The sequence below is a fragment of the Pongo pygmaeus genome, chromosome 21 (assembly GCF_028885625.2).
Source record: "Pongo pygmaeus isolate AG05252 chromosome 21, NHGRI_mPonPyg2-v2.0_pri, whole genome shotgun sequence".
NCBI lineage: Eukaryota > Metazoa > Chordata > Mammalia > Primates > Hominidae > Pongo > Pongo pygmaeus.
In genome coordinates this window covers 20,316,769-20,341,336 of record NC_072394.2, presented here as the reverse complement: position 1 = coordinate 20,341,336, position 24,568 = coordinate 20,316,769, and positions in this window count along the sequence as shown.

Below are 24,568 nucleotides of genomic sequence, written 5' to 3'. Positions count from 1 at the left end.
GACGCCACAGGGTGGAACTGTGGGCATCAGAAACTCCCTCAGGCCCCCCTTCCTCCACATGTCAGCGCCTGACTGGCATCTACCTGCCCCAGGGGCTCCTCAGACCTGCAGGTGGTTGACTTTGTATTCTGCCTAGAGTTTTTATCTACTGGAAGGTTGGTCTGAGAGTTTACTTGGCTTTCACCAGCAGTGGAACCCATACAAGGTCTTTGGATGTAGGGGTGCCGCCACACAGTGGAGGAAATGCCATGATCTTCCCTGCTATAAGGTGCCATCCAGTTCCTGTGCCTTGCTGGGTCCTCCCCCATTTCTCGCCCACCTCCACCTCCTCTCCCTCCTACACATCACTCCTCCATTTCCAGCCCCACCTTGGATGTCCATTCCCCCACATGGCGGCAGGGCCTCGGCCAGGGTCCTCCAATCTGGACCTCACCCCAGCACTCATCAGGTGGCCCCAGGCGAGGACCCCACCCCAGGATGCCCGAGTCTGGGGGACTCTGCTTCTCATGCCACTCGGTCATAAAATGTGGCATTGTGGCCAAATGACTGCTTGAGATGTTTTGCTCCCCAAATGGGCCAAATCCTAACTGAGTCAGGACCCCGAGGGAGCCCTACCACCTACCCAGACCTCGTGAGACCTCCCATGAAGGGGCCAGAGTTTGGCACAGGTTGGGGCCACTGCCCTCCCTTCTAAACCCCTGCCAAGCCTGCAGCTCGCTCAAGCCCACGCTCAAGACCCTGCTCACCCCCTCCCTTGGGGTCCCCTGCTCTCCACCAGCCAGCCCGGCTCCTCACACAGATGCTGCTCAGGCTCCAGGGAGTGGGAAGCATCCCGGACATTAGCCCCTGTTGGCTCAATGAACCTCTCAGCACAGCATGCCTGTGGGTGAGAGCCCAGTGAGGATAGAAAAGAGAACTTGCACCTGTCCAAAACGGCAGAAGACAGCCCTTGTGGCCGGAGACAGCGGGGGCCCTGGCTGTTGGAAATAAAGGTATTTCTTCAAAGACAGGAGGCGACCCCAGTGTGTCCTCATTGACACAGCTGGACCGGGCACCTGTAGCCATTAGGGTTGGCCAAAGGCATGCAGGGAATGGATGTCCATTGTGGGCACTCCCAGAGACATGAGACATTTGGAATTGTTAGGACGTTTCCTTCTGTTGCAGGGCATCTGTGAGGCTGGGGGTGTCCGTGCAGCAAGGGTGGGCAGCTGAGATCAGTCTACACCCCAGGCCTGCTGGAGTGGTTTACACCCAGGGCCAGATTTCGAGCCACAATGTTCCTGTTGTAAGAGGACAACAGAAGGGCGGCATCTGGGGTCCCGCTAGCCTCTGCCCTCCTGGGAGTGGATTCTGTGCACGTCTCAGGCCCATCTACCCCTGTGAGGACCACCTCCACAGGGGAAGCTGTGGCCGCCACAATCGAGAAGGCCAGGAGGGGCTCCCGTCCAGGTCCTTGAGTTTCGAGAACCTCGGGGCCCTTTGGAAGGAAGCTGGATCACCGAGGACAGGAGCCCTCAGGCTTCTGACCCCCAGGAGGCATTCCCCGAAGGCTGCGCGGTTGCTGCTGCTGCAGCGGCTGTATGCGGGCCCTTCCCGGTGCCTTGCTTCTCACCCCATCCCGAGTACCGGCTGCCTGGAAACTCCAGGGATGCTAGGAAGAGAATGGTGGCTGCCAGTCATCTCGGGATCCTGGGGAATGGCAGGCAGCTCAGAGGGTGTGGCTGGTGAGGGCCTTCATCTCCACCTCCCCGCAGAGGCTGGAGGTGGGGCTGCTAGGAGTTGAATGGGTCCAGCAAGCCGGCCTGACAGGCTCAGCACCAGCCTGCAGGGGAGTTGTGGGGGAGGCCTCCTAGGCTCCCTGAGGGAGGAGGACGCAGGAGGGGCGGCCCTGAAGGCTGGCTTCACTCACAGGGCTGGAGACGTTTTTTCTCTATCCAAATACATTTTCCCAGAGAATATAATTAAGCTACCAAAATTACTCCACACAGATAAGATGAAGAGCGCCACAAAATGGAATGGGGCAGTTGGCTTTATCTTTAAAAAAATCTGGAGAACCCAAAATGGCTTCAGTGTACAGCCAGGGAGACAGCCCTGAGGTCTGGCAGGAAGAGGACTTCCTGCTGCCATGATCTGCCCACCCCCTGGGCAGCCCTCCTCATGCTGGGGGGCCCCGGAGGGGTGGGCCTGCCTTCTCTCCCGTGGTTTCCTGGGGATGTTTTCAGACCAGCTAGGGTGGGGCGACCCCTGGCACCCCTGTGTCCAGCAGCTCCCCGTGAGGGTGACTCAGGCCCAGGGGAGGGAAACGGGTGGGGAAGCCTCCAGGACCCTGCCCGTCTAAGGATCTTCAGGCCTAGGCCAGCTCCCCTAGGCTCCACTGAGTACCCGGGCCTCATCCTCTGCTTCCTGCTGTCCGTGGGGAGAAAGAGGCTTAGGGAGAAAGGCCAATGGGCTTTGGAGCCAGCCATGCCTGGATTTGAATCCAGGACCCCTCATTTTCTAATGGGTGACACTGGTGTGACACTGGCAGCGTTCAGAACCCCTCTGAGCCTCGCTGTTCCCACCTGTAGACAAGGATTGCAGAGCCGCTGCTGGGGCCATGAAAGGGGGACTTCGGTATATAAGGGAGCGGCAGGAATTCTCCCCAGAAACATGGGTTTCGGAGGCCAGCTGTGCACCAAGCCCAGTGTCTTCAAAAAAAGGAGTCCTGGAGTCCCAGGCGATTCACCCACTCTGGCTTTCCTGGCTCTGTCAGCCCTGTCTGCTTCCACACTGATCATATGTAATCGGGTTAAGAGTGCACCTGACTCCCCTTAACACTGCGGGCAGATTTCACAAACGCACCCTTAGACTTCCGAACGCTGTAGTGGCCTCCCTTCTGCTAAACCACTGTAAAGTTCCACACTCGCCCTCTGCCTAGCTCCTAACCCAGCACCTTCTTTTTGGGGTATTTTTCCTCCCTGTTCATGACTTTCAGGGCAGATTCTGGCTCCATAGAAGAGAGACCAGCCACTCCACCAGGACTACAAACCTAACCGAGGTTCTTGCTCTTTAAAACTTATACTGACTTTAAAATTATGAAATATTTCAAAGTTACAGAAAAGCGTCACTGTCCTATCACTGCACACCTGTCACAGATTCAAACAGTGTTCATGATTTATCCTCTTTGCTTCAGATTAACTTATTTTTAAAAGAAACAAACATTATTGGCACAGATGAAAGCCATTTCTGCACATCCCTAACTACAGTCTCCTTCCTCCAACTATTCGGAAGCGGATATTCAGCTTTTCTATCCATGTTTTAGTATTATTATTGCATGTATATGTGGCCATAAGCAATGCACTTTTTAGAAGATTCTCTAGGGCATTGCTGGGAAACAGAATTTCTGGTTGCAGGAAATGATCTCTTGCAGCCTTTCTAGCTGAGGGCAAATGGTTTTCTTGTTGGGTGTACCAGTTACTTTTCCTGTGAGCAAGAGTTCCCCTAGCTCCACATTCCGGCCCAGTCTTAAATTTTCAGATTTAAAGTTTTCATTTCTTCCCTAGTCTGGTTGCTGTGAAATTGTAATTCTTTACTGTTATGTTTTGAATTCTCTGATTAGAAATGAAGTTAAGCACCTTTTCATCTGTTTACTGACCATTTGGGGTTTGTCTTCAGTGAAATGCAAATCTTTGTGTTTTCCTATTAGATTGTTTGTAATTTTTATATTTTTCAGGAGATCTGCATATATTGTGGCTTCAAAATCTCTTTTAAAAAACATACCTTGCAAATATTCTCCTAGTGTGCGACTTATCTTTCCAATCTCTGCAGACTGGCATCTGTCGAACATTTTTAAATAACAACAGCAAATGTACCAGTATCGAATCTCATGTCTTGTTGAATGAACCGTTCTCTTCTATAGAGTCCTGATGATATTTTCTTGTGTTAGCTCCTAAAGTCTTCATGGTGCTACATGTGCATTTAGTCTCCATCCAGCTGGAATCGGTTATGTGTATGGCAGAGCTGGAGACCCATTTTTACTCTCTTCCACAGCACTCACGCATGTCCCTCTCCACTGGTCTGAAGCTCTGCCTTTGCCTTACACTAGGTTGCGTGCACTCGGGGTCTGTTTCTGGACTCTGCATTCTGTTCTGTTCTTGCCCACTCTTTATCCCAGTGTGAATTATTTGGCTTTATATTGAGTTGTAGGGCAAGTCTCAAGTAGGGCAAGTCTTCCCCTGGACTTTCCCTCCTCAGGTGGGTGTGGGTTTTGCTAAGGCCTTTGACTCTCCATGTGCATTTTAGAACCAATGTGTCAATCTCCAAAAAATTCTTACGAAGATTTTGATGGGATTACATTAAATCCACCGATGGTCGTGAAGGACTAACATTGTGATATCAAGTCTTCCTATCTATAGCTTTTCATTTAACCATTTTCCTATCCATACATATCCTAAAACATCATATTGTAAATCTCGAATATACACAATAAAATGTATTTTAAAATATTTAGATCTTTTAAAATGTCTCTCAATCAATCTTATGCATTTCTCCCTCATAAAGTCTCATGCATCTTTTGTTAGACTTATTTTTATGCACCTCTAAAATTGATTTAATTAAATGGTAAACCATTGTAACTGTTATTTTTCAAATTTTCTATGTTTTTCTGGTCTATAGAAATACAGTTCAGTTTTGAATATGATCTCATTATATAGGGCTCTTGCTAAATTTGAATTCTAATAATTTGCCTGTCACTTCTTTTTCCTTGGGTTTTCTATGTAGACAGCCAAATCAATTGTAAATGACACATTTGTTTCCTCCTTTCCAATTCTGACATGCTTAAAAAAGAATTTTACTTGTCTTCTTTTGCTAGCTAAGCACCTCCAGTGGTTGTTGAATAGAAGTTGTGAACACAGATGTCCTTGTTATGTTCTGATTTTAAAGGGACTGCTTTTCAACATTTGTGCATTGTGTATGAGGTTTGCTCGAGTCTTTTTGCTCAACTTGTTAGGTTGGGCAAATGTCATTGTACTAATGTGCTAAGACTTAACAAATGTTTTTATCAAAGATTTTTTTTTATTGTGATAAAACACACATAACATAAGAAACATAAGATTTCCATCTTAACCATCTTTTTTTTTTTGAGACTGAGTCTCACTCTGTCGCCCAGGCTGGAGTGCAGTGGGGTGGTCTCAGCTCACTGCAACCTCTGCCTCCTGGGCTCAAGTGATTCTTGTGTCTCAGCCACCTGAGTAGTTGAGATTACAGGCGCCTGCCACCATGCCAGGCTAATTTTTGTATTTTTAGTAGAGGCAGGGTTTCGCCATGTTATCCAGGCTTGTCTCAAGATCCTGGCCTCAAGTGATCTACCTGCCTCGGCCTCTCAAAATGCTGGCATTACAGGTGTGAGCCACCATGCCTGGCCTTAACCATTTTTAAGTGTAGAGTTCAGTGGTATTAGATACATTCATATCATTGTGCAACCATCACCACCATCCATCTCCAGAACTCTTTCATTTTGCAAAACAGAAGCTCTATGCCCATTAAACACTAACTCCTCATTCTACCCTCCTCCCAGCCCCTGGCAACACCATTCCAACTTACTGTCTCTATGATTTGGACTACTATAAGTGCCTCATATAAGGGAGTCCTATGATATTTGTCTTTTTGGGGTTGGCTTATTTCATTTAGTATAAGCTCCTCAAGGTTTGTGTATGTTGTAGTGTGTGTCAGAATTTCTTTCCTTTTCAGAGGTGAGATTCCATATAAATTCTCTGTATACACCAAATTTCACTTTCTGTATGCACCAAATTTCATTTTCTGTATGCACCAAATTTCACTTATTCTTTCATCCATTGATGAACACTTGGATTTCTTCCATGTTTTAGCTATTGTGAATGGGGGTACAAATATCTTTTTGAGACTCTGCTTTCTTTTGACTACATGACCGAAGTAAAATTCCTGCATCATGTGGTAATTCTATGCTCAATTTTTTGAGGAACCGCCATATTGTTTTCCACAGTGTCTGCACCATTTTACATTCCCATCAACAGTGTACAAGGGTTTCAATTGCTCCACGTCCTCACCAACACATGTTATTTTCTGTTTTCTTTTGATAGTAGCCATCCTAACAGATGTGAGGTGGTAGCTCATTAGAGTTTTGATTTGTATTTCCCTAATAGTTAGTGATATTGAACATCTTTCCGTCTGCTTATTGGTCATTTTTACATCTTCTTTAGATAAATGTCTATTAAAGTTCTTTGCCCATTTTTAAATTGGGTTGTTTGTTTTTTGTCATTGAGTTTTAGGAATTCTCTATGTATTCTGGATAACAATCCCTTATCAGATGGATATAATTTGCAAATAATTTCTCCCATTCTATGGATTGCCTTCTTACTTTGTTGATAGTGTCTTTTAATGCACAAAATTTTAAAATTTTTACAAAATAAAGTCCAATTTGTCTATTTTTTTTTCTTTTGTTGCCTGTACCTTTGGTGTCATATCTAAGAAAACATTGCCAAATCCACTTTCATGAAGATTTCCCCCTATTTTTCTTGTAAGAGTTTCATAGTTTTACCTCTTACATTTACATCTTTGATCCCTGTTGAGTTAATCTTTGTATATGGTATTAGGTAAGAGTCTAACTTCATCATTTTGCATGTGGAAATCCAGTTTGCGCTGCCCATTTGTTGAAAAGAGATCTTTTTCGAGGGAGGAGCCAAGATGGCCGAATAGGAACAGCTCCAGTCTACAGCTCCCAGCGCAAGTGAAGCAGAAGACGGGTGATTTCTGCATTTCCATCTGAGGTACCATGTTCATCTCACTAGGGAGTGCCAGACAGTGGGCGCAGGTCAGTGGGTGAGTGCGCCGTGCGCCAGCCGAAGCAGGGGTGAGGCATTGCCTCACTCGGGAAGCGCAAGGGGTCAGGGAGTTCCATTTCCAAGGGTGACAGACGGCACCTGGAAAATCGGGCCACTCCCACCCAAATACTGTGCTTTTCTGACAGGCTTAGGAAACGGTGCCCCAGGAGAGTATAGCCCGCACCTGGCTCAGAGGGTCCTACGCCCACGGAGTCTCGCTGATTGCTAGCACAGCAGTCTGAGGTCAAACAGCAAGTCGGCAGCGAGGCTCGGGGAGGGGCACCTGCCATTGCCCAGGCTCGCTTAGGTAAACAAAGCAGCCTGGAAGCTTGACCTGGGTGGAGCCCACCACAGCTCAAGGAGGCCTGCCTGCCTCTGTAGACTCCACCTCTGGGGGCAGGGCACAGACAAACAAAAAGACAGTAGTAACCTCTGCAGACTTAAATGTCCCTGTCTGACAGCTTTGAGGAGAGCAGTGGTTCTCCCAGCATGCAGCTGGAGATCTGAGAATGGGCTGACTGCCTCCTCAAGTGGGTCCCTGACCCCTGAACCCCGAGTAGCCTAACTGGGAGGCACCACCAAGCCGGGGCAGACTGACGCCTCACACGGCCGGCCAGGTACTCCAACAGACCTGCAGCTGAGGGTCCTGTCTGTTAGAAGGAAAACTAACAGAAAGGACATCCACACCAAAAACCCATCTGTACATCACCATCATCAAAGACCAAAAGTAGATAAAACCACAAAGATGGGGAAAAACAGAGCAGAAAAACTGGAAACTCTAAAAAGCAGAGTACCTCTCCTCCAAAGGAACGCAGTTCCTCACCAGCAACGGAACAAAGCTGGATGGAGAATGACTTTGACGAGCTGAGAGAAGAAGGCTTCAGACGATCAAATTACTCTGAGCTACAGAAGGATATTCAAACCAAAGGCAAAGAAGTTGAAAACTTTGAAAAAAATTTAGAAGAATGTATAACTAGAATAACCAATACAGAGAAGTGCTTAAAGGAGCTGATGGAGCTGTAAACCAAGGCTCGAGAACTACGTGAAGAATGCAGAAGCCTCAGGAGCCAATGCGATCAAATGGAAGAAAGGGTATCAGCCCTGGAAGATGAAATGAATGAAATGAAGTGAGAAGGGAAGTTTAGAGAAAAAAGAATAAAAAGAAACAAGCAAAGCCTCCAAGAAATATGGGACTATGTGAAAAGACCAAATCTACATCTGATTGGTGTACCTGAAAGTGACAGGGAGAATGGAAACAAGTTGGAAAACACTCTGCAGGATATTATCCAGGAGAACTTCCCCAATCTAGCAAGGCAGGCTAACATTCAGATTCAGGAAATACAGAGAACGCCACAAAGATACTCCTCGAGAAGAGAAACTCCAAGACACATAATTGTCAGATTCACCAAAGTTGAAATGAAGGAAAAAATGTTAAGGGCAGCCAGAGAGAAAGGTCGGGTTACCATCAAAGGGAAGCCCATCAGACTAAGAGCGGATCTCTTGGCAGAAACCCTACAAGCCAGAAGAGAGTGGGAGCCAATATTCAACATTCTTAAAGAAAAGAATTTTCAACCCAGAATTTCATATCCTGCCAAACTAAGCTTCATAAGTGAAGGAGAAATAAAATCCTTTACAGACAAGCAAATGCTGAGAGATTTTGTCACCACCAGGCCTGCCCTAAAAGAGCTCCTGAAGGAAGTGCTAAACATGGAAAGGCACAACTGGTACCAGCCACTGCAAAATCATACCGAAATGTAAAGACCATTGAGACTAGGAAGAGACTGCATCAACTAATGAGCAAAATAACCAGCTAACATCATAATGACAGGATCAAATTCACACATAACAATATTAACTTTAAATGTAAATGGACTAAATGCTCCAATTAAAAGACACAGACTGGCAAATTGGATAAAGACTCAAGACCCATCAGTGTGCTGTACTCAGGAAACCCATCTCACGTGCAGAGACACACATAGGCTCAAAATAAAAGGATGGAGGAAGATCTACCAAGCAAATGGAAAACAAAAAAAGGCAGGGGTTGCAATCCTAGTCTCTGATAAAAACAGACTTTAAACCAACAAAGATCAAAAGAGACAAAGAAGGCCATTACATAATGGTAAAGGGATTAATTCAACAAGAAGAGCTAACTATCCTAAATATATATGCACCAAATACAGGAGCACCCAGATTCATAAAGCAAGTCCTGAGTGACCTACAAAGAGACTTAGACTCCCACACATTAATAATGAGAGACTTTAACACCCCACTGTCAACATTAGACAGATCAACGAGACAGAAAGTCAACAAGGATACCCAGGAATTGAACTCAGCTCTGCACCAAGCGGACCTGATAGACATCTACAGAACTCTCCACCCCAAATCAACAGAATATACATATTTTTCAACACCACACCACACCTATTCCAAAATTGGCCATATACTTGGAAGTAAAGCTCTCCTCAATAAATGTAAAAGAACAGAAATTATAACAAACTATCTCTCAGATCACAGTGCAATCAAGCTAGAACTCAGGATTAAGAATCTCACTCAAAACTGCTCAACTACATGGAAACTGAACAACCTGCTCCTGAATGGCTACTGGGTACATAACGAAATGAAGGCAGAAATAAAGATGTTCTTTGAAACCAGTGAGAACCAAGACACCACATACCAGAATCTCTGTGACACATTCAAAGCAGTGTGTAGAGGGAAATTTATAGCACTAAATGCCCACAAGAGGAAGCAGGAAAGATCCAAAATTGACACCCTAACATCACAATTACAAGAACTAGAAAAGCAAGAGCAAACACATTCAAAAGCTAGCAGAAGGCAAGAAATAACTAAAATCAGAGCAGAACTGAAGGAAATAGAGACACAAAAAACCCTTCAAAAAATAAATGAATCCAGGAGCTGGTTTTTTGAAAGGATCAACAAAATTGATAGACCGCTAGCAAGATTAATAAAGAAAAAAAGAGAGAAGAATCAAATAGGTGCAATAAAAAATGATAAAGAGGATATCACCACCGATCCCACAGAAATACAAACTACCATCAGAGAATATTACAAACACCTCTATGCAAATAAACTAGAAAATCTAGAAGAAATGGATAAATTCCTCAACACATACACCTCCCAAGACTAAACCAGGAAGAAGTTGAATCTCTGAATAGACCAATAACAGGAGCTGAAATTGTGGCAATAATCAATAGCTTACCAACCAAAAAGAGTCCAGGACCAGATGGATTCACAGCCGAATTCTACCAGAGGTACAAGGAGGAGCTGGTACCATTCCTTCTGAAACTATTCCAATCAATAGAAAAAGAGGGAATCCTCCCTAACTCATTTTATGAGGCCAGCATCATCCTGATACCAAAGCAAGGAAGAGACACAACAAAAAAAGAGAATTTTAGACCAATATCCTTGATGAACATTGATGCAAAAATCCTCAATAAAATACTGGCAAACAGAATCCAGCAGCACATCAAAAAGCTTATCCACCATGATCAAGTGGGCTTCATCCCTGGGATGCAAGGCTGGTTCAATATACACAAATCAATAAATGTAATCCAGCATATAAACAGAACCAAAGACAAAAACCACATGATTATCTCAATAGATGCAGAAAAGGCCTTTGACAAAATTCAACAATGCTTCATGCTAAAAACTCTCAATAAATTAGGTATTGATGGGACGTATCTCAAAATAATAAGATCTATTTATGACAAACCCACAGCCAATATCATACTGAATGGGCAAAAACTGGAAGCATTCCCTTTGAAAACTGGCACAAGACAGGGATGCCCTCTCTCACCACTTCTATTCAACGTAGTGTTGGAAGTTCTGGCCAGGGCAATTAGGCAGGAGAAGGAAATCAAGGGTATTCAAGTAGGAAAAGAGGAAGTCAAATGGTCTCTGTTTGCAGATGACATGATAGTATATCTAGAAAACCCCATTGTCTCAGCCCAAAATCTCCTTAAGCTGATAAGCAACTTCAGCAAAGTCTCAGGATACAAAATCAATGTACAAAAATCACAAGCATTCTTATACATCAATAACAGACAAACAGAGAGCCAAATCATGAGTGAACTCCCATTCACAATTGCTTCAAAGAGAATAAAATACATAGGAATCCAACTTACGAGGGATGTGAAGGACCTCTTCAAGGAGAACTACAAACCACTGCTCAAGGAAATAAAAGAGAATACAAAAAATGGAAGAACATTCCATGCTCATGGGTAGGAAGAATCAATATCATGAAAATGGCCATCCTTCCCAAGGTAATTTACAGATTCAATGCCATCCCCATCAAGTTACCAATGACTTTCTTCACAGAATTGGAAAAAACTACTTTAAAGTTCATACGGAATGAAAAAAGAGCCTGCATCGCCAAGTCAATCCCAAGCCAAAAGAACAAAGCTGGAGGCATCACACTACCTGACTTCAAACTATACTACAAGGCTACAGTAACCAAAACAGCATGGTACTGGTACCAAAACAGAGATATAGATCAATGGAACAGAACAGAGCCGTCAGAAATAATGCCACATATCTACAGCTATCTGATCTTTGACAAACCTGACAAAAACAAGCAATGGGGAAAGGATTCCCTACTTAATAAATGGTGCTGGGAAAACTGGCTAGCCATATGGAGAAAGCTGAAACTGGATCCCTTCCTTACATCTTATACAAAAATCAATTCAAGATGGATTAAAGACTTAAATTTTAGACCTAAAACCATAAAAACCCTAGAGGAAAACCTAGGCATTACCATTCAGGACATAGGCATGGGCAAGGACTTCATGTCTAAAACACCAAAAGCAATGGCAATAAAAGCCAAAATTGACAAATGGGATCTAATTAAACTAAAGAGCTTCTGCACAGCAAAGGAAACTACCATCAGAGTGAACAGGCAACCTACAGAATGGGAGAAAATTTTCACAACCTACTCATCTGACAAAGGGCTAATATCCAGAATCTACAATGAACTGCAACAAATTTACAAGAAAAAAACAAACAACCCCATCAAAAAGTGGGCAAAGGACATGAAGAGACACTTCTCAAAAGAAGACATTTATGCAGCCAAAAAACACATGAAAAAATGCTCACCATCACTGGCCATCAGAGAAATGCAAATCAAAACCACAATGAGATACCATCTCATCTCACACCAGTTAGAATGGCAATCATTAAAAAGTCAGGAAACAACAGGTGCTGGAGAGGATGTGGAGAAATAGGAACACTTTTACATTGTTGGTGGAACTGTAAACTAGTTCAACCCTTGTGGAAGTCAGTGTGGCGATTCCTCAGGGATCTAGAACTAGAAATTCCATTTGACCCAGCCATCTCATTACTGGGTATATACCCAAAGGACTATAAATCATGCTGCTATAAAGACACATGCACACGTATGTTTATTGCGGCATTATTCACAATAGCAAAGACTTGGAACCAACCCAAATGTCCAACAATGATAGACTGGATTAAGAAAATGTGGCACATATACACCATGGAATACTATGCAGCCATAAAAAATGATGAGTTCATGTCCTTTGTAGGGACATGGATGAAATTGGAAATCATCATTCTCAGTAAACTATCGCAAGAACAAAAAACCAAACACCGCATATTCTCACTCATAGGTGGGAATTGAACAATGAGAACACCTGGACACAGGAAGGGGAACATCACACTTCGGGGACTGTTGTGGGGTGGGGGGATGGGGGAGGGATAGCATTGGGAGATATACCTAATGCTAGATGACGAGTTGGTGGGTGCAGCGCACCAGCATGGCACATGTATACATATGTAACTTACCTGCACATTGCGCACATGTACCATAGAGCCTAAAGTATAATAATAATAATAATAATAATAATAATAATAATAATAAAAGAAAAATTAAAAAAATAAAAAAATAAAGAAATAAAAATAAAAATAAAAAAATAAAAATAAAATAAAAAAAAAGAAAAGAGATCTTTTTCTACTGAATGGTCTTGGCACGTTTGTTGAGAATTATTTGGACATTATTGTGAGGGTTTATTTTTGGACTGCCTAGTCCATTTCATTGGTCTAGATGTCTGTCTTTATGACAGTGTCACACTGTTTTGATTACTGTAGCTCTATGGTAAGTTTTGAACTCAGAAAGTGTGAATTCTCCAACTTCAGAATTTTCTCGACAATTTAGGCTTTCTTGATATTCAGTATAAATTTCAGAATGGGTTTTTAAAAATTTCTCTAAAACACATCATTGAAATTTTGATAGGGACTGTGTTAAATATGTAGATTTTCTTTGCCTAATATTGACATTTCAGCAATATTGGGTATCCCAATCTATAATCATGAATACCTTCCACTTATTTATGCCTTATTTGATTGTTTTTCAGAAATATTTTGTAGTTTTTGTTGTACAAAACTTTTATTTCCTTGGTTAGGTTAATTCCTAAGTATTGCAAATGGGGTCATTATCTTAATTTCCTTTATGGATTTTTTCCATTGTTAGTGTATAGAAATGCAAATATTGACTTTTGTGTGTGGACTTCGCTGCTGCTTCGCTGAATTTGTTTCTTAGTTCTAGCAGTTTTTTGGTGAAATCCTTAGGGTTTTCTACATATGAGATAATATTATCTATGAGCAGAGACAATTTTACTTCTTTCTTTCCAATTTAGATTCCTTTCATTTTTTTTTTCATGCTTAATTGTTCTGCCAACACTTCTAGTACAGGGTTATATAGAAGTTTTGATGGCAGGGATCCTTGCTTTGTTCCCAATCTTAGAGGAAAAGCTTTCAGTCTTTCACCATTGAGTATGGTGTTTGCTGTAGGGTGTTAATATATGGCTTTTATTATCTTGAGGTAGTTTCCTTCTATTACGACTTTTGTAATGCTTTTATCATGAAAGGATGCTTTGTTCATAATATCTTTACCTGACTTTAGTATCAGGGAATACTAGCTTCATAGAATGAATTAGGCAGTGTCTCCTCCTTCTCAATCTTTTTTGAAAAATTTGAGAAGGAGTGGTGTTAGTTCTTCTTTAAATGTTTTGTAGAATTCAGTAGTGAAACCAGTCAGCTACAGGGCTTTTCTTTGTCAGGAGATTTTTGATTAGTGATTCAATTTCCTTAGTAGTTACAGATCTATTCAGATTTTCTATTTTTTTGTGGTTTAGTCTTGGTAGATTTTGTATTTATAGACATTTTCCCGTTTCGTCTAAGTTATCTAATTTGTTGGAGTGTAGTTGCTTTTGGTACTATCTTATAATCCTTTTTATTGCTGTAGAATTGATGGTGATGTCCCCACTTTCATTTCTGATTTTAATGACTCGAGTCTTCTCTTTTTGCTTAGTCCATCTAGCTAAAGGTTTGAAAAAACAAATTTTGGTTTTGTTAATTTTCTCTTATTTTTATATTCTCTATTTCACTTGTCTCTAGTCTTTATCATTTCTTTCCTTCTGTTAGTTTTGGGTTTAGTTTGTTCTTAAGATATAAAGTTAAGTTGTTGATTTGAGAGATCTGTCTTTTTTTTTTTTAATGTAAGCATTGATAGCTATACATTTCTCCCTTAGAACTACTTTCACTGTCTCCCATAAATTTTGGTGTGTTGTGTTTTTATTTTCATTTGTCTCTAAGTATTTTCTAATTTTCTTTTTGAATTCTTCTTTGATCCATTGGTTAAGAGTGTGTTGTTTAATTTCTAAAGCTTTGCAAATTTTTCAGTTTTCCTTGTTATTGGTTTCTAATTATATCCTGTCATGCTTGGAGAAGATACTTCATGTGATACATATCTTTTGAAATCTATTGAAATTTAATTTGTGGCCTAACATATGGCCTATCCTGGAAACTTCTCAAGTGCACTTGAGAAGACTATGTATTCTGTTGTTGCTGGGTAGACTGTTCTTTAGACGTTTGTTAGATCTAGTTGGTATTGTTCAAGTCTTCTGTTTTCTTACTTATCTTCTGTCTAGTTATTTTGTCTATTATTGAGAGTACGGTATTGATATCTCCAAATTTTATTGTAGGACTGCCTGTTTTTACTTTCAATTCTATCAATTTTTGCTTTATATATTTTGATGGTCTGTTGTTAGATGTATAAATGTTTATGAGTGTTATATTTTCTTGTGAATTGAAGCTTTTATTAATATATAATATCCTTTATGTCTCTTGAAATCTTTTGAAGTTTAAAGTCTATTTTGTCTCATATTAGTATAACCATGATTGCTCTCTTTTGGTCACTATTTACATGAAATATCCTTTTTCATTCTTTCACTTTCAACCTCTTTAGATCTAAAGTAAGTTTCTCATAGACAGCATGCATTTGGATCATGATTTTAAAAATCCATTCTGCAAATCCCTGTCTTTTGGTTGGAAAGCTTAAGCCATTTTACACTTAATTAGTAATAACAAGGTGCTATGGTTTGAATATTAGTCCCCTGCAAAACTCATGTTAAAATTTAATTGCCATAGCAACAGTGCTAAGGAGTGGGGCCTCTGAGAGGTGATTAGGTCATGAAGGCTCTTTTATTGTGGGTGGGATTAATGCCCTTTTAAATGGTTGAGTTTGATGCCCTTGTGTCTCTTGCCCTTCTGCCTTTTGTCATGTGATGATACAAAAACGGTGCTTTGGACTTTGACTTCCCAGCCTCCAGAACTTTGAGAAAACAAGTTTATATTGGTAAATTACCTACTCTGTGGTATTCTGTTATAGCCGCACCAGTGGACTAAAACAAAGAATTACTTCTGCCATTTGGCTCTTTACTTTCTGTGTGCCTTATTGCTTTTGTGTCCCTCATTTCCTCCATTAGTGTCTTCTGTCATGTTTAGTCGATATTTTTGTAGTAAAACATTTAAATTCCCTTCTCATTTCCACTTGTGTATATTCTTTAGTTATGTCTTCTGTTGTTGCTATAGGGATTACATGTAACGTCCTAAAGTTATAATATTCTAATTTAAATTTATAACAGCTTCAACGTTAACAACATAGAAAAATTCTCTTCCTTTAAGAGCTCTGCCCTCATCCCTTCATTTGTTGATATCACAGAATTACATCTTTATACATTGCATGTCCAAAACATAAACTAATAATTTTTTAATGCATTAGTCTCTTAAATTAAGTGGAAAACAAATGTGGAGTTATAAACTAAAGTTACAATAATACTAACTTTTAGTCTTTTTTTAATGTGTTAGTCTCTTATATCATGAAAGAAAAGTGAAGTTACACACTGTTGTTTCAACAATACTAGCTTTTATAATTTCCTGTGTATTTTCCTTTACTAAAATTTTAATTTCTTCATATGCCTTCAAATTACTGTCTAGTGCTCTTCCATTTCAACATGCAGGATTCCCTTTAGGATTTCTTGCAGGGAGTGTCTAGAGGTAACAAACTTCCTTAGCATTTGTTTATCTGAGAATGTCTTAATTTTCTCCCTCACTTTTATAGGATGGTTTTCCTGGGTATAGGATTATTGGTTTACAGGCTATTTTCTTTTAACACTTTGAATATATCAGCCCACTGCCTTCTGGCTTCCAAAGTTTCTGATGAGCAATCTGCTAATAATGTTATTGAGGATCCTTTGTGTGTGCCAAATTGCATATCTTTTGTTGCTTTCAAAACTCTCTTTTTGTCTTTGGCTTTTGAAAGTTTGATTGTAAAGTGTGTTAGTGTGGGTTTCTTTGAATTAATCATACTTGAAATTCATTGAGCTTCTTGGATGTCTATATTCATGTATTTCATCAAATTTGGGAAGTTTTTTTGATTATTATTTATTCAAACATTCATTCTGCCTCTTTTTCGCTCCTCTCCTTCTGGGATTTCCACAATGGGTATGTTGGTCTTCTTGGTGCAGGGCCTTTTGGTTCTGTTTACTTCTTCTCAATCCTTTTTCTTTCTGTTCCTCAGACTTGATAATTTCCATTCTCCTATCTTCAAGTTTACTGATTCTTTCTTTTGCTCACTTAAATTTGCTTTTGAATCCTCTACATAATTTTATTTCAGTTACTATACTCTTCAGCTCCAGAGTTTTGTTTTAGATTTTCTATCTCTTTGTTGATATTTCCATTTTGTTCATAAATTGCTTTCTTAACTTCCTCCACGTATTCCTGTAGTTCTTTGAGCATCTTTAAGACAGGTGTTTTAAAATGTTTATCTAGTACATCTGCCATCAGGTCTTTTGTAGGGACAGTTTTTGCTGATTATTTTTCTTTTGAATGGGCCATAACTTCTTATTTGTTTGTATGCCTTGTAATTTTTTGTTGAAAACTGGAACTTTGAGTCTAATAATATGATAACGCTGAAAATCAGATATTTTCCTTTCCCTAGGGCTTGCTGTTTTTTTTTTTTTTATGTGTTAGTCTCTTATGTCATGTTATTCTTTTTTGATTGCTATAAGGCATCTCTGTGCCAAGGATCAACCTAAACTGTAAACTCAAGATCTTCTCAGGTCTTTTCTGAGTCTCTGCCTTTCCTTGGGTCTGTTTCCCCCCTTAAAAGTGGTTGCTTTTGAGCGGCTTAGTCTTCAATGCCTAGCTCCCAAGTGGGGAAGAAAAATAAAACAAAGGGTAGGGTGGGAAGGGCGCCAGCCCTTTAAATGCCCTGGATGTCACTTTGGCCAAAGGAGAGGGGCATACAACAATATGGTGAGGGCCTGGGAGTGCCACAATGGCCACTACCTCTGTCTGTCTGCATCTCTGTGATCAGGAGCAGCAATCAGAGCACCAATCTCAGATATATGGAGGACAGGATCTTTTTGTCCACTCTGGAATCCACTAGTTGTGTGCTTCAGGAACATGTGCACAGCTGCCTGCCACAGGGCTGGGGGCTGCGGCTGGGTAGCTGGTACTAAGGGTAGCTAAGAGCTAGAATTGACTGTAGTTAACTGCAATTGAATGTCCTAACCTTTTCCTTGAAGTTACAGTCTTAAATACAGTCTAGCATTCCAAAATAGCTACGTCAGAGAGATTCTGCCAGTGCAATTGTCATCTTGGTGGAGAGACAGATTTGCTTTCTATTCTGCTAGCTTCCCAGAATGTTTGCTAAGAGTTTTTAATTCATGAGCTATTGAATTTTATCAAATGCCTTTTTTTTGCATCTATTGATAATCTTGACTTTTTCTTTTATCCATTCTGTGGTAAACTACATTCAACAATTTTAAACCAACATTGCATTTTTGAGATAAACCCTACTTTGCCATGCCATCAGTTTTTAAGTACTACATTCAAATTCCTAAAATTTGTGTAGGATTTCAAATTTATAGTTTTGAGTGATGCATTAGAAGTCATTTAGGTTTGGTCAATAGGTTTGTGTAGGATTTCAAATTTATATTTTTAAGTGATCTTGCATTAGAAGTCATTAGGTTTGAGTGATCTTGCATTAGAAGTCATTTAGGTTTGTTTTACCATCCTTGTAACTCAAGTGATTACATGCTCTGGAGAAGTTGTGTAATTGCAGAGAACTTTCACTCAATATGTCACCTGACTGGAAATTGCCTGTAAAGCCATCTGGGCCTGGTGCTTTTTATTTGAAAAGATTTTAACTTTTAATTCAATTTAATTTTAATTGTTATGAGAAAATTTGAGCCGTCATTCTTAGGTAAGCTTTTCAAATGGACTGTAACATACATATGGAAAAATGTCCAGTTCATTAGTTAAAACTTCAGGAATTTTTACAGTGAACACATTTGTATGACCATCATCCAGATCAGTCCCATTGTAGCACCTCCTGTCCCCACCTATGTGTGGGTGTTTTATCAAATGCTTGTCTGCACTGATTGAAATGACCACAGATTTTCTCCTTTATTATGTTAATGTGGTGAAATATAAATGATAGGTCAACCTTGCATTTCTGGAATAAGCCCAACTTGAACATTCTATTACCATTCAAATATACTGTTGAATTTGATTTGCTAATATTTTCTTTAAGATATTTGCATTTATGCTTATGAGAAAGAATGACGTCTAATGTTCCATTCTCAAAGTGTCCTTTTCAGGTTTGGGAAGCAAAGTTATCATGGCCTCATAAAACAAGTTGCTGCATCTGTGTGTTTGTTGCTTTCAATTGCAAGGAATTGAGCATCCAGACTTAACAGAAAAAGTCACAGAATTATTTCACATTACAAGTACAGAGGGAGCTGGTTCCAGGGCTGATTCAGTGGCTCATTGCTGTCATCCAGGGCCCAGGGTCTGTCCATCTTTTCTGTCTGCCACTCTGGGTCTGTTGGCCTTTTGTCTTTGGGCTTGCTGCATCATGTTCACAATACAGCTGCCTCACCTCCAGGTTCTGTTTTCCCACACTATCTCCCCCAACTATAATGTTCAGAGACAAGATCACAGGCAAGCAGCAAATCGATTGCCTGAGAAGAGAGGGGGTGAAAAGGGAGGGAGTGAGAGAGAGAGACAGAGATGCATCTTGGCTTCTCCTTTCTTTTTATCATAGAGGAAAATGTCTTCCTCAAAGTCCACAGAAGATTTCTCCTAATGTCTCATTGGCCAGTACTGGGTTGTATGTCCACATATGAACAAGTCACTTCAAAAGGAATTAGTCTTCTGAGACTGGCTTGGCCCAATTTATGGTGCACCCTCACCCCCTTGGAGTTAGGCTGTAGTTGTGTGAACACCAGTGAGGTTTGCTGGCCAGAAAAAGGAGAAATGCCTGTCAGCTAACTTTATTTGCCACACTCATGTCTTAGAAATTTAGTAGGCTGGTAACTGTCTGTAAGGAGCACTGGTCCATGTTTCAAGACCTGATTTATGCCGCGAACTGGGCTCCTAAAAATTCCTCAGTTTTCCAGGAGTGAAGGTAGATGATGCTATTTAATTATGTCAGTAATATAGAAGTTAGACCTATCATGTATAAATACAGGTGACCAAGGACTGTGCCCCTAAGCTGAAGCAGGCTGAAAAACAAGATGTCCCATATCTCTTAACCATGAGACTTGGAATGAGTTTACAGCTGCTGTTAAAACTTGAAAAAGGGTAGCTTTATTTTTCGCACATTTGTGAACAAGGCTTGGCTGGGAAGTTGGAGACCACAAGTTGGCACATTCCCATGAAGGCTGCCAACAGAGAGTCCAATCACACACCAGTCTCATGCACTGAGCTGACAACCACATCCCTTAAAGAAAGGCCCTGTGCCATTTCCAGAGCTTTTCTCTTTTCTGGTCATGGTGTTGGCTTTTAATAGAAACCAGGAAACTTGATGCACCAAGCCCAAGAAACAGAAACAGAAGCAGAAGCAGAAGCAGAAAGCTTCAGTGGAAAATAGCTATCCAGTTAAAGTTAATTTCAGGAGCTTTGGCTCTGTTCCAGGAAGGGTGGCAAGAAGACAGCAGAGTGCTCTGCCTGGGAGCCCGACAACCTGTGTTTAACTTACAGCATCATCACATACAACTGAGATGATCTCGGGCACCCCTGCACCCCAGCCTCCTCAGCAGGGCGGGAGTGTGATGCCCACACTGCTCACCTTGCAGGAAGAAATGACCAATGAGCCTACCAGTTCTTGCTGTGTAACCAAGGGCACTGAAGCCCAGCAGTCGGGCCAGCTGGCTGGGAGTTGCTGATGGAGGCTGGGGGCTGTGCTCCCTCTGTTTCCAGTGCTCCAGCAGGCGGGCCTGGGAGTGTGCACGTGGTCCTGGGAGAAGCATGACGAGGCAAGTGGAAGCACGCAAGGCCTCCAGGGCTTTGCTTTGGGTCGGTGCACGATTACTTCTGCCCTTTTCTATCCTATTGGCCAAACCCAGAGGCCAGGGGCAGGGAAATGTCCCCTGCCTCTTAAGTGGGGCAACCACAAAGTGCATGGCAAGGTTCTGGATGTGTAATCTTGCTACTCAGAGTAAGGTGGTGCAGTGGATTGAATTAGTGTTCCGATGACCGTAGTGCCAGTCAGTGGACCCTGTGAACAGTCGCGTGACCTGTATGCAGTTGAGAAGAATGTCGGCAGATGTTGCTGAGCTTTAGCTCTGATCCAGGTGCTCCGTACCCCAGGCCCTCTGTGCTGCCTCCTCCTCACTTTATTTGGAGGTGTTTGAGCCCAGTGGCCATTGCTGAGGAATCAGGGTGTGGGGTTCAGGGAAGGAGGTGGCTTTGTCTTGGCCCTTGGCTTTGCTGCTTCCACTCTGTGTGGCTTAGGGATTCTCAGTCTCACGAAGGCTCAGTTTTCTCAGGCATGGCCAGAGGCAGCTGTGTCTGGCATGGAGAACCAGTCCAGTTAATGGTTCTTATTGCTGCAGTTTTGTGAGGCCTGTCCTGGTAGATCCAGGGCCCACTGTGGACAAGAGTCCTGCACGTGGTAATGACAATTTGTCATGTTAGACTCTAGTTGGTGAGGTCTAGGCCAGACTGTCTTGTCCAGCACTGCATAGGGCCATTAGAGTAATCCCAATTTCTGCTTCCCTCCAGCAACTCTCCTGATGAAGAGCCCACAATGGATCCTAGCCTATTCTCTCCAGTCTGAATTTCTCACTCGATTTGACATCTGTGCATATGCAGCGCTGCTAATGTCCAGAAGAGAATGTACATATAAAGAAATGAGGTGTTCTTCCTCTTTAAAGAATCAATAAGTCGTATGTAATGCCTCCAGGAGATTGATAACAACATAATGAAGCCAATAGTTTGCATGTGTACTTTGAATTATAATGCTAACCACTTTTATGAGGGCTAACATAAAATAGAGCTGGTGAGGAGCAGGGTAGAGAACTTAAGACCAGCCACCACCTTCCCTAGTGTGTCCCATGTGCGGGCTTTGCAGCTCGCGGCAGGTCCAGGGCAGTCCTTGGGTCCCCAGGTCATTGCTGTGCAAACAAGTCTCCGGCCTGGTGCTCAGCTAAGTTCTCGGAAATGGGGCTGTGAATAGTGCTGCAATAAACATACGTGTGCATGTGTCTTTATAGCAGCATGATTTATAATCCTTTGGGTATATACCCAGTAATGGGATTGCTGGGTCAAATGGTATTTCTAGTTCAAGATCCCTGAGGAATCGCCACACTGACTTCCACAACGGTTGAACTAGTTTACAGCACCACCAACAGTGTAAAAGTGTTCCTATTTCTCCACATCCTCTCCAGCACCTGTTGTTTCCTGACTTTTTAATGATCAAGGAGAACACATGGACACAGGAAGGGGAACATCACACACTGGGACCTGTTATGGGGTGGGAGGAGGGGGGAGGGATAGCATTAGGAGATATACCTAACGTTAAATGACGAGTTAATGGGTGCAGCACACCAACATGGCACATGTGTACATATGTAACTAACCTGCACGTTGTGCACATGTACCCTAAAACTTAAAGTATAATAAAAAAAAAATGGGGCTGGGGCCAGGAAAGGTGGAAACTATCCGTTTTTTTTTTTTTTATCTGGCACAGAAGAATTGGAATTTTGAAGTTTCTGGTGTGTCTTGTGACTTACAGGCAGATGCTAACAAACACAAAATACTAACTGTCCCAGCACCAAAGGCCAAGGGCATGAGCCTTCCCCAGTGCCTTGTACCAGGTGGTGGCCACCACTAAGATTTTTTTTTCTTTTTAAACAGTTTTATTGAGATATAGTTCATATATTACACAATTCATTCAAAGTATACATTCAATGGCTTTTGGTGTACTATTAATTTAAAAATTTGGTAAAATATACATAACATAAAATTTGCCATTTTAACCATTTTTAAGTGTACAATTCAGTGGCATTAATTGCATTCACAGTATTGTGGTTACTGCTATTCATTTCCAAAACTCTTTCATCACTCCAAATAGAAACTCTGTAACCATTAACAAGTAAGTGCCCACACTTCCTCCCTCCAGCCACTGGTATCCACTATTTTACTTTCTGTCTCTCTGAATTTGCCTATTCTAGGTATATCATGTAAGTGTAATCATACATTATTTATCATTTTATGTCTGGCTTATTCAATTTAGCATAATGCTTTTGAGGTTTATCCACATTGTAGGATGTATTGCACCTTCATTCCTTTTTAAGGCTGAATAACATTCCATTGTGTGTGTACACCGTGCTTTGTTTATCCACTCATCTGTCGATGGGCACTTGAGTTGTTTTCATCTTTTGGCTATTGTGAATAATGCTGCTATGAACATAGGTATACAAATATCTCTTCGAAACCTTGTTTTCAATTATTTTGACTGTATATCCAGATATGAAATTGCTGGGCCATAAGGTAATTCTATGTTTAAGTTTTTGAGGAGCCACCATACTATTTTTCCCAGCAGCTGCACCATTTTATATTCCCACCAGCAATGCACAAGCATTCCAATTTCCCCACGTTCTCACGATATTTGTTATTCTCTCTCTTTCTCTGTATTTTGACCATCCTAATTGGTATGAGGTAGTATCTCATTGTGGTTTTGATTTGCATTTCCCTAATGATCTGTCATGTTGAGCGTCTTTTCATGCACTTATTTTAAAAATTTTAAAAATTTTTAGTAGAGATGGGGGTCTCACTATATTGCCCAAGCTGGTCTCGAACTCCTGGCCTCAAGTGATCTGCCTACCTTGACTTCCCACAATGATAGGATTACAGGCATAAGCCACCACACCTGGCCTCATGCAATTAGTGGCCATGTTTATGTCTTCTTTGAAGAAATGTCTATTAAGTCCTTTGCCCATTTAAAAATGGGATTGTTTGTTTTATTGTTATTGAGTCTTAGGAGTTCTTTATATATTCTGGATATTAATCTCCTACCAGATGTGTGATTTGTGAATATTTTCTCCCATTCCATGGGTTGCCCTTTTACTTTGTAGATAGTACCCTTTGTTGCACAAAAGGTTTTAATTCTCATGAAGTCCAAGTTGTGCATTTTCCTTTTGTTGCTTGCACTTTTGTTGTCATATCCAAGAAATCATTGCTGAGTCCAATGTCATGAACCTTTTCCTGTTTTCCTCTATGAGCTATATAGTTTTCCCTCTTATGTTTAGGTCTTTGACCCACTTTGAGTTAATTTTTTGTACATGGTGTGAGGTAGGGCATAACTTCATTATTTTACATGTGACTACCATGTCATGTTGTGATTACTGTTAACTTTTACAACTAGGAATGAGAAGACTCAGGAAGTCATATGATTTGGGGCTTATTGAATCTTTGTGAAGCTTTTCTATTCAAGCCAGGCTTGGCCGGGTACCTTTTGACTCCAGTTATGTGGGAGACATATCATAAATGTTTCTAAGGTTTGGTCACTCACATGTTTTTGGTCTTAATTCACATTGCCCCTGGATTCTAGGGGGCATGGCTTTGGGATAGGGATGAAGTCCTGGACACCAACAGACTTGTCTTTAAAAATGTGTTGTTGGTGGGGTGTGGTTGCTTATACATGTAATCCCAATACTTTGGGAGGCTGAGGTGGGAGGATCACTTGAGACCAGGATTTCGAGAGCAGCCTGGGCAACAAAGTGAGATTCTGTTTCTACAAAAATAGAAAAAAAAAATTAGCCAGGGATAGTGGCACGCACCTGTAGTCCCAGCTACTCAGGAGGCTGAGGTAGGAGGATCGTTTGAGCCTGGGAGGTTGAGGCTGCAGTGAGTCAAGATCACGCCACTGCACTGCAGCCTGGGTAACAGAGCAAGACCCTGTCTCAAAAAACAAACAACAAAACAACCAAACAAATGTGTTGTTGATATTTGGACACAGAACAGAACAGCAGCAGCCAGGGGTTGGGGTGGGGGTGAGGCTGACCACAGAGGGACGGCATGAGGGATTGTTTTGTGGTGATGAGACCGTTATGAATCTTGATTGTGGT